General features: G+C 37.5%; 1 protein-coding gene across 5 annotated transcripts in view; it reads left to right on the plus strand.

Moving 5' to 3' along the window:
* septin9a (septin 9a) overlaps window positions 1–14,133 on the plus strand; it is a 103,382-nt gene that overhangs the window by 48,107 nt on the left and 41,142 nt on the right. The window contains exon 1 of one of the 5 annotated variants that reach the window (XM_081366151.1): window positions 9,648–9,692. The exons of the other annotated variants lie outside the window; for them this stretch is intronic. The gene's annotated coding sequence lies outside the window, so the exon portion shown is untranslated. Of the gene's footprint in view, window positions 1–9,647; window positions 9,693–14,133 lie in introns of those variants that run through there. 5 annotated transcript variants of the gene reach the window in all.

Below are 14,133 nucleotides of genomic sequence, written 5' to 3' on the forward strand. Positions count from 1 at the left end.
GGACAGCTTTTCATATTCTTCATATTCTGTGCGTTGGTTTGTTCAAAGTAGATACAGAAAGTTACTTTTCCATTAAGTTTATCTTTAGAGGGATTTTTACCTTTTATACGTTTTTTTCCTTATGAAATGTATGTGTCATCTTTACGCAGTTTTTGTTGCTTTTTCCGAAGGGATCCACCCCTATTTTCATATTTTAATTACATTTTAAATCCCAGATCATCCACCCAGACTTTTGAACCCCACAGTCAGTTCTAATGTAATCGAGGTGTGCCAAAGATTAGTGTTTTGAGAAGCAGGGGCCCATGAGAACGTCTTCTTCCTAAGCACTCTTCAGGTTGAGTAGTGATCAAATCACACAGAATCCCAGCCTATGGTAATGAGAAAAACAGAAACTCCTCATAGGAAAGAATGTTGGAACTGTATCATCAAGTGAGATCAACAGATCTGATGCATTGTTTTAGTACTGGATCAACACTAAGATTATCGAGATTCCTTTTAGGCAGTAAAGAAGAAATATGAAAACTTTCCAAAATTTGGTGTTGCTGTTTCAAAGTTGAACGTAACCTAAGCAATGGCTATTTTTGCACTCATTGTACTGGAAAGGCCTGTTTTTGGGGGTCAGTATTAGTTATTCTGAGTGCAACACTGGCTTAGAAACCATATTCCAAAGTCATGACTAAAAACTGTGCATTGAGCCAATCTAGGAAAAGGTTAGTGAAGCTTTAAAGCACCAAATAAAGAAGCAAATTTTATGTAAATCTTGAACACAGGAACAATAGTTTTTCTTAACCTTGTGCTAATTGTCATTACCTTTCTATATTTCTCTCAAGGTTAAAGACAAAGCAATGAAAATTCTGTCATCAATTACTCACCCTAACGTTTGTTCATCTTTGAAACGGCAACTTAATCCAAGAGATTTCATTTAGGCCTTTAATTCATGTATAAAATAGCCTACATCAAATACGATCAATGGAATGCAGTATCAACCGTACATGGATGACGTGGAAGAACAAACCTTGATGGTTCTTTCACGTCAAGCAAGCAAGATTGACCTTCTGTTTTTGAAACGTCAAAGTTTTGGTGGAATGGACTTTCAGTGAAGGGACAGAAATCTCTCAGGTTTTACAAAGACATGTTAAAGTCTTATAGATTTGGAACATCATGAGGATGAGTAGTACACAACACAGTGTTTCCTATACATTGATTTATTTGTGGTGGCCCACCACAACATCAACACTGACAGCCACAAATAGATTTCAGTGCTTCCCATTTATTAACTAGACTGTGGCAGCCTGAAAATATACTTAAAATTTTCATAATAACATAAAAGGTCTTTAATGTTGTGTTTTGCTTCATTGCTGGCAAACAAACTAAAATCCAAAGTGTGATATGGCTTTGTGTCCTTATCAAAGGATTGTCTGTCTGTGATGCGCAAAGAGAAGTGTGCACTTCGCTCACGCGACCAGCACGTGATCAGCTTAGTTCACAGTGTGTGAATGAATGCAGTGAACTCTATCTGTGCATGTGTTGAGTTTAGCATGCATTTGAGAATGTAGCGGGCACTGGTTTCGCATTATTTTCACATTTGCATAGTTGACGATTACAGCATTTCACTAGATTTGTAATGAGACGCGTTTGTAAACTTGTTTTCTGCCAAAATATAAGCTCGACTGCAGTTTCTGTCAAAATAGAAGCTCACGCGTAGAAATTAGGACATTTTATGAAAGTTTTATTTATTTTTCAGTGCATTTGTTTTAGAATATAATGGCTATTACTGTCATAGGAATAATATTATAACATTACATAGTACTACTAATAAAAATAATACTAATAAGTGCAATGCAGACTGAGACAATATCACAACTAAAAGAAGTTAGAGTCTCCTTTGAAGTTCAGGTATAAGTCAATGCACAGTTGGAGCTCTTTGAACTACCAAAGTGCACCAGATTGATGAATTTAACTTTAAAATTTGCATTTTTTTTCCTACATGATAGTACATGATAACAGAATTTTCATTTTTGGGTGAACTATATCTTGTTTTTCTGTCTGTTACCAAGCACTTCCATTGTAAATTCATCTGTTTCTTATTGGTGTTATTGGTCTAAGTTGTCCCCCCATCAGATTTCATATTTGCATATGAAAGATTTATAGTCTCTCATGGCTTTCCTCTCCCATCTGGCACAATTGTTGTGGGTGAGATTGTGAGAACACAGCCTTGCACTCTAGCTAAGGGGCTTGTTGGTTTGAGACGCATGCATGCAGCTGGTGGGTGTGTCTGTCCAGATCTGGAGTTCATAAAATGTGCTGCATAAAAATAGACACTGTTTAAACTTTTACACTGTATACAGAAGACTGCATCGTAAACATTAGAGACAACATGACTGGTTTGTTTCATCTGATTTGTTTTCTTTGAAATGCTCAATTGACTGCATTGAAAAGCAAGCGTGTGCTTTAGACACAATGCTTTTTTCTATTTTCCTGTTTTTTTTTTTTTTGGGTGTTAGTGTCTTTTCACCAGCCCAATTGTACTTCTCTTGAGTTTTTGAGTATAAAATAGGACAGAAACACTGAAAGAGATGGAAAACCTTTTCAGGATGTGATCCAGGAAGCATGCGGCACATTTGGGTTTAATTAGTGTTCCTGCACAGCCTCAGCGTGGATGTAGCAAGCAGAGCCCTGCTGACACAGCCCAGATAAGGAGAGGCAGAGAGAGATAAAGCACTATGTACCAGGCAGGCCAAATGAGTCACTGTAAAGTGTCTAGATGAGGGGGAAAAAGAGTGAAAACGAACTGAGCTCTGAGTAGGTTTTTTTTTTTAAAAGATGTAAACAAAATATATAATCCAGTATTAAAAAAATTTAAGCGATATGATATCAATATGCAATATGCTGCAGTTCATTGATTTGATGCAGTTCATTTATGCTGCAATTATGATCGTTGTGATAAGAGTCGTAAAACATCACACATTGATTTAGTATTTTAATTTTTAATGTAACACTTTCACTTAATTTGACATTTTTTATTTTGTAGTTTACATGCCAGGTGGGGGATGTTTAGCAGAAGCAAAAGCTAAATTTAGCATTTGCTCTTGTTGGTATTTAATTAACTTGGCTCTAGTATAATCACATTTGTGTGCAAATATTAAGAGAAGAACCATCAAAAAGACTGCAGTAGAACATACTGTTTTATTGAACCTGTTGTTTGTTGAATTTTATAAGGATGAAATGTATTATTCAAAAGTTTTTTTTTAAACAAACATTATCCAGCAAAGAAGGAATAAATTGATCAAAAGTGACAGTAAAGACATTTATAATGTTACAAGTTTTCTGTTTCAAAAAGTTGCTGTTCTTTTGAACTTTCTATTCATCAAAGTATCTTGAGGAAAATATATATGTGTATATATATATATATGTTTCCACAAAATTATTAAACAGCAAAACTGTTTTCAATATTGATAATATAAATAATTGTTTGAGCACCAAATTATAATATTAAAATGATTTCTGAAGGATCATGTGACACTGAAGACTGGAGTAATGATGCTGAAAATTCAGCTTTGACATCACAGGAATAAGTTACACAAAAATATTATTTAAAAATTCTATATTAATATATTTCACAATAGTACAGTTGTATTGCATTTTGAATCCAGTTTCATTTCATCAGTCGTCTAGGGCTGTTTGTTGTCTTGATTTATTTATTAATACCAGAGGCTGGTGTCATGCCTCTGATATTGCAAAAGTTAGTCCAGGTCACACTTTTCATGAGAAAGAAAGCTTTACTTTTTGCTTCTGATACATGACCTTTAAGAAATGATGAAGAGGGCTTGCTCACAAGTTTGTGTTTTAAGTCTGTGTTACTCATGAACAATTTGAGCATTCATGACTTGAACAGTGACTGCTGGATGACTTGATTGTGACTCGTCGTAGGGATGAGAGGGAGATGAGCTTTCACAATGAGCTGAATAGAATGACACATTTACCAAGTGACCATTCGTCTGTTTCTGCCATCCTGCCGTCTGAATTCCCCCTGTGAATGTTTGTGGGAAAATTCCTTCTGATTCAGATCAGCCAAAAAGAAGTTCCGTCAGAAAGCTAGTTTTGTTATTGAAAGTGTCTTTTGATTGTAAAATGTACAATGATTTACATTCCAAAAATATTTTCCCATCTCAGTGATGATCGTCGAAATATGTCTAAAACGAAAAATTGTATGTGTAGTAATTAGTTAATATTCTGCTATGGGAATTGTGCACTGTGAGGTCCTCTAACTTATTGCGAATATCTTTTTTTTCTCTATTTTATCATACTGTGTGTCTTTTTCAGAGAGTTTATAAATATGTGACGCTGGACCACAAAACCAGTCTCATGGGCAAATTTTATGAATGAATAAGCTTTCTATTGATGTATGGTTCGTTAGGATATGACAATATTTGGCCGAGATACAACTTTTTGAAAATCTGGAATCTGAGGGTGCAAAAAAATCAAAACAGTGAGAAAATCGCCTTTAAAGTTGTCCGTTTATGTTCGCGATTGTGCTGCATTCACTCACAAAAATAAATGTTTTATATATTTACGGTAAGAAATTCACAAAATATCTTCATGGAACATGATCTTTACTTAATATCCTAATGATTTTTGGCATAAAAGAAAAATCAATAATTTTGACCCATACAATGTTTTGTTGGCTATTGCCACAAATTTACCCGTGCGACTTATGACTGGTTTTGTGATCCAGGGTCACATATTATTCAGAGATAGCATGCCTTTTTGACTAGTCACAGAAATTGGTGGGAAGACCTTCAGTGACCTGCAGTCCGTTGTGAGTGTATTCCCTTCTCCCTCAACCCTGAGGCTAATGGAAAGTTATATCCCTGCAGGGACTGACTCTTGTCATGCCAATTTTCTCTTAAATGAGGTGTGACCTCTGATTAGACCCCAGCCAGCCTAACAGACCTCTTGAATTTGTTCTGCTGATACACAGGGCCATCAGCAAGCATTTGGAAATTGGATTTGCATATTGCAAGGAATGTTATGGCATTAATAAATACTGTTATGGTGTAGATTTAGGTTGTCTGCAACCTGCACATTTTTTACCTGGGATAATAGACATTTTTATGTCTGTTCATTTCATATGCGGGTGTTTCTTCAAAAATCTGCTTCTTTGGCCCTGTGAACCTAGACTGTGAAAAGTGTGTTTAAAGAGAGTTTTTGAGTAGTTTATGATATATTACTTGCCCCCTAAAAAGTCCAACTGTAATTTTTGTAATTTTCCTGAAACTTACATATTGTGCATATGGTGTAAATTACATTTAAACATTTATAACTTTGCATAACTTTACAGGACTATGCATAACTTGACTGTTACATCTGGACTGGAAATTATTAAAATGTTAACATATTGATCACATGTGGTACTTACATTGCATTGATTTAGATTTGGTTTTCTCCAAATTTCTCATATGTATGGTTTAGATTTAATATGTATTTTCCTCTGAAAAATTGTGTGTAGTTGAAAACACACACATATTTGTAGGAAATATTAAAGAAAAGCTCTTTGTTGGCTTCATCAGGAAGTGATCTAAAGTGGAGTTCGTATTCTTACACAAACACTCATGCGCACATTCACACAAGCTTCCTTCCTTGAGCCATCAGCTGCGACTGGCTGACCTTGCTCTGTTTCCTTTGGACTCAACATGGTGAACGGCGTAGAACTGCTCCCAGCATTTGCAGGAGCCTTTTAAGTGTGTTCATGGGCCTTTTGAAACTATGACCATCGTTTCTAAGGAGCTGGGGACAGAAACAGAGAATGTGTCACATTTAGGTCATCACTGTCAGTCTGCTCTTTGCCCAAGGCTGAGATGAATGGGGAAAGAATTACTTTAGTTATTCAGACATTGTTCAGACACGTATACCTCCTGTTTTACTTAAAAATGACCTCCACCCTGACTTCAGGAAGTAGTCTGCACACATCCATGTGTTTTATAAGGCCAAAGCCCTTGCTAATAGTCTGAAATGTTTTAGAGATGCACTTAAAGGGATAGTTCACACAAAAATGAAAATTCTTCATTATTTGCTCACTCTCACGTTGTTCCAAACCTGTACGACTTTCTTCTGTGGAACTGATCTGTATCCATAAATCTGCTGACCCATCTAAGTATTAGAGACCTGCTTACTATGTCTGAAACCATTGACTCTGAACCTTTTAAGTGGGTTTTGATTCCAAAGACAAGACCTTAATTTGAAGGTTACTAAGATCCTAATTGTGGTAATTGTCCTTGGCACTTGATTGAAAATGTCAGTTAAATTACTTATTTTTTGTGTTTTGGTCAGAAAATTGTTTACTTCTAAATATGGGAAGTGCATATTTCACAAAGGACAATGAAGTATGTACTTCTAAGCCAGTACACGACTGTTGGGAAATACAGTACCATAAAATTGTGTCTTCATGAAGCATCAAAGAACCATCAAAAGCCAAAAATAGGGTTGCGGGTAGTATTAACACTAGAACTGCCATGGCGGTCATTTTGACCATTTTGAATTTTATATCTGCAATAACTTTGTTGAAAAAATAAATAAAATCCTGCTGGTACCTGACTTTTCCTAAAAGTTTTCCCTTGCCAAACTCACACCATGAAGGTCTGGATTCTCAGAGCAATGTTTTGATAGCATCACAGCGTTTATATGTTTTGAGAGAATCAACCTTCCAGTGTTTTACTTTTAATTGTCTCTGCAAATTAAACTTGGATAACAAGAATTTTAACTTCGAAAAATTACATACATCACCTTTATTGTCTGAAAAATTGTTTATTGCAGGCCATCGTCCACTACTTCACCTTTATGTGCACTAGATGACCATGCACCTCTTCTAGAGGGCTTAAAGGAGTGAGTTCCTGAGAGGAGTGGAATGCAAGGAGCGCTCTTAATTTCACTGTGTTTGGCACACACTTTCTCCTCAGAGAGCCCTGCGAATGTCAGCAATGGGATGATCTAGAAGTTTCCAGCTTTTTTGTTTTCTTTTTTTCTTGTGTGAGAAGTTACCGAGGAGACCGAGAAACAAAAGAGAGAGAGGGTGATCTGGAGGTTAGAACTACTCATTGATGCAGCAGTTAATGTCACAGTTTGCCAAGCGATCACAGTACCTGACCAAATCTGTGCCTTCAGGCCTCTGTGTGTCACATTTTCAGCTTCTTCCCTTCAGCTGTCTGGTCAGAGGCAAGCAGACTGAAAATGAAAAGTATATGTTCGGATTATTGAAACGTTTGTATTGATCTCATTTGAGGCTTCACCACATCAGCAAAATTTTCCTTTAGTGATTCACACACACACACACACACACACACACACACACACACACACACACACACACACACACACACACACACACACACACACACACACACACCTACACACACACACACCTACACACACACACACACACACACACACACACACACACACACACACACACACACACACACACACACACACACACAGAGTTTTGGATGGCTGAGTTGGCTTTGGTTGGTAGTTATTACTCAGTCCAGAACTATTCATTTGAATAATCCCCTCCCTCGATCATATTTTGTTTGTCTCTGAAAAGGTGCTGGCAATATTTTCCAGCTACATCAGTATCAATTTCATTTAGACCAACTTTAGGCTCAGACTGTATTCAGAATATTAAGAATAAGTGAAGGAAAAAGTGGATATCAAGAACTACATGCCTGTGAGAGTAAGAGAAATACAGGATGTGGTTTTGATGGCTATTGTGCTTGGTTACATTTCCTCATAAGTTGTTCCAGGTTGAATTCCTATTAAGAGTTGCAAGCTACGCTATCAAAGGACCTCTCACTTGCTCTTTTTCTCTTACTCTGCAGCTGCTTTAAGTGCCAGTAGGAGTCACTGTTCTACACGAGTCTTACCTTTTTCCATCAGGTGAAGATATTAGGCCACATTTCCGTCATGGCAGTTCAACAAACCTGTTTTTGAGATCAGATCTCTGTAATGATTCACCACGGACGTGGTATTTATCCACACTGAACTACTTAAATGCAGCTTTTTCTTTTGTAGACATCCATGACAATATTACTGTATGATGCTGTGCTATCATGTGGCCTCATTTTTGTTGTGAAGTTGGATATTGATAAGACCTGGAATTTTTACTGCCAACACAGTCAATAAAGCAACATTTGGCCAAATGTGATTTCAGGAGCTCTTTTGTCGAGAGAGTGAGCAGATGTATTGTTCAATGTGATTTCTTCACTCTGTACTCACAAATAGGTTTAGGTCTGGTGTCTCTAGCAGTGGTTGTGCCCCCATCAACTAAGGATGAGGATAAAAAAAAAAGTTTTTACTCAATTTCTATTTCATAAATTATTTTAGAGCTTGGCAAGTTGGCATAATTAGAAAAAGTATTTTCATTATAAAAGTGCTCATTCCCATTTTAATAATTAACATGAATTTTCAGATCTAGAAATCACACTTTTAAAAATGAGGCCACCTCATATATCTAGTTTTGTCAAGGCTGTTGGAACTGTTGGAAAAAATACAGTTGAGGGGATGAATTCACATAAGAAATATCAATTTTAATGCTTGTTTTGTCTAATTTTAAGTCATCTTGTGGGCCCTTTGGAAATTTTCTGAGGCCCCTAGTGGGCCTTGGTCCCCCTGGTTGAGAACCACTGATATAGAGATACATATTATGCATTTAAAGGGTAGATGAGCAAGTTGGATAGTTCTTGTTGATGGGTTATCTGTGAGATCAAGATGTAAACATGCAGTTTGCTCATGTTTAATTAAATCCCCTGCACATTTAGTGTTACTTTATGGAATATTCATCTGAACTCAATTATACATTGATACTGGTTATTGATACTGATATACTGTTATGGATACTTATAGGCGACTGAAAATGTTTGCAGCGCTTAGTTTCAGGTTGGTTTAAGAAAAATAATAGGTGCATTGCAGAGGGAGTAGCCTGTGATCTGTGAGGTCTGTGGTCTTTTAAATCACAAAAATCATAGAGAAACCTCTGTGGTAGACTTATTGTGGTAGAAATTAAAATTTTGAAATAACCCTTTAACATGTGCTCCCCTCAGGACCACGTCACACACACACCGCCCCGTGAGACGCCTGCATGCTTCGTTTGAAATGGACTTTACTGTGGCGGCTTTGAAATGCTAATAGCAAGAGTTTATTTCTCTTTGGTCGCCTCCCCCTCGATTCACACAAACAGTAGGAGTTTACATAGTTTTGATACATGCTGAATCTCTGCGTATGTGTGTGTGGATGACGTTTTCTCTTCGGTCAGCGGTTCAATATTAACTCTTTGATTTGAAGCTTCACTTTATTTCTCTTTTCCCACAGAAAGAGTTGATCCTGAGGTTTGTTTGTCAGTAGTTTTTGGCTTGGCCGATCAGTGAGTTTCAACTGGGTTTTTTCAGTAACAATTAAGAAATGATCCAACACGCTTACTAATCATAAAGTTTTTTTCTTTTTTCTTTTTTTTCCATAAAGCCAACAGAACCTACCAATGGCCTAGAATAGATCTCTGATCTGAGGGAGACGTTTAGAAATGGAAAGCGGTCTAGATGCAGCAGTTTTCCTACTAAGCCATCTTCCAACAAGGGTTCACATGTCTCCTCCTCAGGCTCTCTGTGCTGGAGAGAACAAAAGAGCTGCTGTGTGGTGCGGAAGTGAGTGGTGGTTTCTCGTCTGCATGAAGCATGCAGCAATTTTGGACGCATGGTGACAAACAGGCCTTTGACTGCATCTAACTCTGTTTTCTCTAACAGCCTCCTCACCATGACTCTACATTCCCAACAGCTCTGGAAAAAAGGGCGGCAGCTGCCCACTGAGGTTTACTGCTCTATCAGCTTTTTCCCATGTAAAAGGTTAAAAAAAAGTTATGTTATAAATTCGGTTTGGAGTTTTTTTTTTTCTTGCTCTGATATTGTAGTTATAGCATGTTGGTATGTAACTCTCAGATTGTATGTCAGACCCTTGTTGGAAGATGACTTGGTAGGAAAACTGCTGCACCTAGACCGCTTTTTCTAAACGTCTCCCTCGGATCAGAGATCTATTCTAGTCAAGTCAAGTCATCTTTATTTATATAGCGCTTTTTACAGATTGTATCAAAGCAGCTTCACAATGATAACATGAAAATAATACAACAAAGTTTGTTTCTAGAAGAAAATTGCGTCATTGTCCACCTTAAGTAAGGCAGATCAGTAATATTGTTGAATATTAAATGTCCCCAACTAAGCAAGCCAAAAGCCAAGGCGACAGTGGCAAGGAACCAAAACTCCATCAAGGTGACAGAATGGAGAAAAAAACCTTGGGAGAAACCAGGCTCAGTCGAGGCCAGTTCTCCTCTGGCCAACGAGCGAACAGTGTATGATTATGATTCAGGCATCATTACAGGTCAGAAGTCAGATCAGAACATTCAGAATATTTATCCAGTTCCATCTGGTTGAAGATCGGAGTCATCACGCCGGTATGGAGACGGGTTTGTTTAGGATCAGTGCCGATGGCTGTCGTGTCGATGAGGCCTTCACAGGGCTGACGAGGCTGGCACTTCAGGGATGCATTGTGGATGGGTCCAGGCGCAGGTCCACCATCTGATCTGGATACGGCCTGGATCCAGCTGACTTCAGTAAACCTCGGAATAAACAGAAAGACTAACATTAGCGTAGATGCCATTCTTCTTATGATGTAATGAGTACATCGGGTGTTATAGGAAGTGTCCCCGGTTCCGGTTGACCTAATCTATGCAGCCTTATAATCATTTAACTGATTTGAATACTAGGAATGTATAATGTTCTATGTGTATGCCCAGTTAAAGAGGTGTGTGTTAGTCTAGATTTAAACTGACAGAGTGTGTCTGCTTCCCGGAGAAAGTTTAGGTGCTAATAGGAAAAGGATCTACCGCCTGCCTGCAGTTTATTTTGATATTCTAGGTATTATCAACTGGCCAGAATTTTGAGATCGCAATAGAAGTGAAGGACTATAAGAGCTGCGTTAAGAGCTCGTTCAAGTACTGGGGAGCTAAACCATTTAGTGCTTTGTAAGTAGTCCGCAATATTTAAAAATGTATACGATGTTTAATAGGCAGCCAATGCAGTGTTGACAGAACGGGGCTAATATGGTCATACTTTCTGGTTCTAGTGAGAACTCTAGCTGCTGCATTTTGTAGCAACTGGACTTTGTTTATTATGTGTACAGGGCAACCACCCAGTAAAGCATTACAATAATCTAGCCTTGAGGTCATGAACGCATGAACTAAATGTTCCGCATTTTTCATTGAAAGCATATGTCGTAATTTAGATAAATTTTTAAGATGGAAGAAACGTGGCTTTCAAATGAAAGATTGGTATCAAAGAGCACACCCAGGTTCCTAACCGATGACAAAGACTTGACAGAGCAGCCATCAATGTTTAAACAGTATTCTGGGTTAATACGTGCAGAGGTTTTTTGCCCAAAAATTAGAAACTCTGTTTTTTCCCAATTAAGTAGTAGGAAATCACTAGTCATCCAAATTATTGTATCAGCTATGCATTCCATTAATTTTGTGAATTGGTGCGTTTCGTCGGGGCGTGAAGAAAAATAGAGTAACACTAATAGAGAGATACAACCATGATCGGATGATAAGAGCAAATCATTTGTGACTCTAATGAGAGCAGTCTCGGTACTATGGTATGGTCTAAATCCTGACTTTAAATTCTCGCAGATACCATTTCTTTCTAGAAAGGAACATAGTTGTGAGGATACTGCCTTTTCTATTAGTTTTAACAGAAAAGGTAGATTCGAGATCGGCCTGTAATTGACTAATTCTCTAGGATCAAGTTGCGTTTTTTTAATAAGAGGTTTAATAATAGCCAACTTAAAAGTTTTCGGTACATTCTACTAGTGACAAAGATGAATTAATGATATTAAGAAGAGGATCTATGACCTCTGGAAGCATCTCTTTCAATAGCTTAGTCGGTATAGGTCTAACATGCATGTTGTTGATTTAGATGATTTAACAAGTTTAGACAGTTCTTCCTCTCCTATAGCAATGAATGAATCAAATTTTTCCTCAGGGAGACTACAATGCACTGTCTGATGCAATACTGTAGTAGCCGGTTGTATTTATAATTTTCTCTCTAATATTATCCATCTTGTAAGTAAAGAAGTTCATAAAGTCATTACTGCTGTGCTGCTTGGAAGCGTCCGGTGTTGAAGCTTTATTTTAATTTAGTCACTGTTTCGAATAAATACCTAGGGTTGTGTTTGTTTTCTTCTAAAAGTGTTGAAAAATAAGCAGATCTAGCAGTTTTTAAGGCATTTCTGTACGCAATCGTGCTATCTCTCCACGATATGCGGAAAACTAATTTTGTTTTCTTCCAGCAACGCTTCTGTCAAACACATTCATTAACAATAAGTGCTTTTGAAGAAAGGGATCGAATATTTAGCAACTTAAGCTTTATCATTCATCTGCATTATATTTGTTTTTTATTTGTTGAACATCAATCAAATTTTTACCCTTAAATGGGTTTGAGAGTTTTTTGTATTTCCTAGTTCAGGGAACAGACTGTGTGATATATCAGATATCTCTATGTGATGATATCTAGGTGAAAGAGTATCTATGTGATGGGATTTATCTGACCTCAGTGACGCGAGACAGCTAGCAGACGGTCGGTTTAGCCCATCTGTCTGCTTCCTGACCTGAGCCCCAGTTCATGTTTGACCTCTAAGACTATGTGCCATATTACTAGAGAGAAGAGCAGCACTATCCCAGGAGGGATGAATACCATCTCTTTTCAACAGGTCAGGTCTGCCCCAAAAACTTTTCCAATTGTCTATGAACCCTATATTATTTTGCGGACACCGCTTAGACAGCCAGCCATTGAGTGAGGACAGTCTACTAAGTATCTCATCACTCCTGCGAACAGGAAGGGGGCGAGAGCAAATTACAGTGCCTGACATCGTACTTGCAAGTTCACACACCTCTTTAATGTTAATTTTAGTGATCTCCGACTGGCGAAGTCGAACATCATTAGTGCCGATGTGAATAATAATCGAAGAGAATTTATGATTAGCATTAGCCAGCACTTTTAAATTTGCTTTGATATCAGACGCTTTGGCTCCCAGCAAACAAGTGACTATGGTGGCTGGTGTCTTTTTTTTCACATTCCGTAATAGAATCGCCAATAACTAGGGCACATTCAACAGGATTCACAGTGGGTGTTTCACTGAGTGGGGGTGATTTAAAGCAGTTTACCGCTATACCGCGGGAATTTCTTGCTTTTCAACCACGCTAAGAAAAAATCCATACCGTCCCAGCCCTATTCAGTGATATAAACAACAAGAAATGATAGTAAATCGAGATTCAAAACGGAAAGCTATGTGAAGCTGCTTACAGACGCAAACCACACGGCAGCAAGACAGTGAGGCAGCTGGTAGGTTCTGTTAGCTGTATGGAAAAAAATACAATACATTTTCAATAAACATTTATGAAGCTTATCACAATGATTCAGACAGAGTTAAGGCCCGTTCACACCAAGGACGATAACTATAAAGATAACGATAAAGATATAATTCTAAAAATCGTTCTCCATATTAAAGAATAACAGAGTTCACACCACAACTATAACGATAAAGATATGAGGAACGATATCGTTGGGATCACTTTCAGAACGATTTTTTTTCAGCTGTCAAACGATAAAACACTGACAGTCAATCAGAATCCATTCTAATTTAAAGGTCTCGCGCATTTAAAATGGGGCGCGCGCGCGCGCGTGCTTAGAATAAAAAGACCGTTATCGTTCGTTGGTGTGGACGCATATATAGTTATCTTTGTCGTTATCTTTATAGTTATCGTGCTTGGTGTGAACGGGCCTTTAGTCTCTTTAAGAACTTTTTTCAGCTTTTTGTTGGACATTTTATCTTGTGTTGCTAGGGATATCAAATCTGAAGTATGTTTTTTTTATTGTTTTTGAAAAATTTAAACCTTGACTGTGGTCTGGGCAGTCTTTTTTTTTTCTTTCCTTTTTTTACATATTTAATAGAGGAAAAAATATAGTAATATTTTTCACTACACAATTTCTTTGAAGTCCCCTTGTAGTCAATAAAATGTTTTTTCCTTGGAAAAAAAAT

Source organism: Scardinius erythrophthalmus (genome assembly GCF_964197995.2).
Source record: "Scardinius erythrophthalmus genome assembly, chromosome: 1".
Taxonomy (NCBI): Eukaryota; Metazoa; Chordata; class Actinopteri; order Cypriniformes; family Leuciscidae; genus Scardinius; species Scardinius erythrophthalmus.